Here is a 1,043-nt window from a genome sequence, read left to right as displayed (position 1 = left end):
TTGTAAAATCATACATTCATCGTTCCACTCAGAATCTACAAATGCACGTATTAGTTTCAATGCTATAAATGTCATCAATATAATTAACAATCAAATATTATATTTTCTAGAACACGTGAAAACATTTTTCATAGATAGTTGGAATTTATCTGATGGGATTGAACGTAAGTATTAATGCCAATAAAATGTTATGATTATTTGCATATATAACCATATTATATAACTCATAGTATAACTCACTCCATTCATTTTATTATATAAACATAAGGTTGTGTTTGTTTAATAACATATTTCTAATGTAACAAATGCAAATAATTTGTTTATAGAAGCAATTTATTCACCGGGCGAATATTGTAAATCACGTTGTGAGTAATAGTATAAATAAATAAAAATATTTCTTTATAAATTTTAAATATGCTTATTTAATATAATAATATGCATTCCTATCAATATAATATCTTATAATAATATTATTAGATTTAAGATATACATTTTTATGTGAATAATTTATAATTCAATTAATACTTATATACGAAAGCTTTATTTCTAAGTTTCTAACTGGTTGTACCTACTTTCCGTGCCAAAATCGTATAAACTAATCACATCGTGACAATCGCTGTACTTGTATTTATTGTTATCACGTAGCCACGTAGGTCATTAGTCATTAGACATTAGTCCCGACCTTTTATGTATACATTTTAAGAATTTATTCTAGGAGCCCATTTACATATTATATACATGTTGTAAATTATTATTTTGAAAGCATACAATATCATTGACAAATATTTATGTACCTATAGTTCCAGAGTTGCTAAGTGCTAACAAAATTATTTATAAACTTTTGAAAATAGTTCCTTGATTTATACTTAAAAGATAACGTTTTATTATTATATAGCACATTAGTATTTCATTTTAGATTCTGAGTAGAGAAGGGATCTAGTGGTTTTACAAGGCCTTTTTTTTTTATCCTGTATAAAAATTATTTAACGGAAAGAGTACTTCGATTTAAACATATAGTATCTTATCTTTTAGAGAATTGGATC

At 24.8% G+C, this 1,043-nt stretch overlaps 1 long non-coding RNA gene across 1 annotated transcript in view; it reads left to right on the top strand.

Annotated features, from left to right (window-relative positions):
* LOC107884819 overlaps positions 1-461 on the top strand; it is a 7,625-nt gene extending 7,164 nt beyond the window's left edge. Inside the window, exons 2-3 of the long non-coding RNA XR_003840111.1 lie at positions 111-164; positions 327-461. This is a non-coding gene — a long non-coding RNA (uncharacterized LOC107884819). The remainder of the gene's footprint in view (positions 1-110; positions 165-326) is intronic.
* The last annotated feature ends 582 nt before the right edge of the window (positions 462-1,043 follow it).

The sequence above is a fragment of the Acyrthosiphon pisum genome, chromosome X (assembly GCF_005508785.2).
Source record: "Acyrthosiphon pisum isolate AL4f chromosome X, pea_aphid_22Mar2018_4r6ur, whole genome shotgun sequence".
NCBI lineage: Eukaryota > Metazoa > Arthropoda > Insecta > Hemiptera > Aphididae > Acyrthosiphon > Acyrthosiphon pisum.
This window is presented reverse-complemented; position numbering and strand designations above follow the sequence as displayed.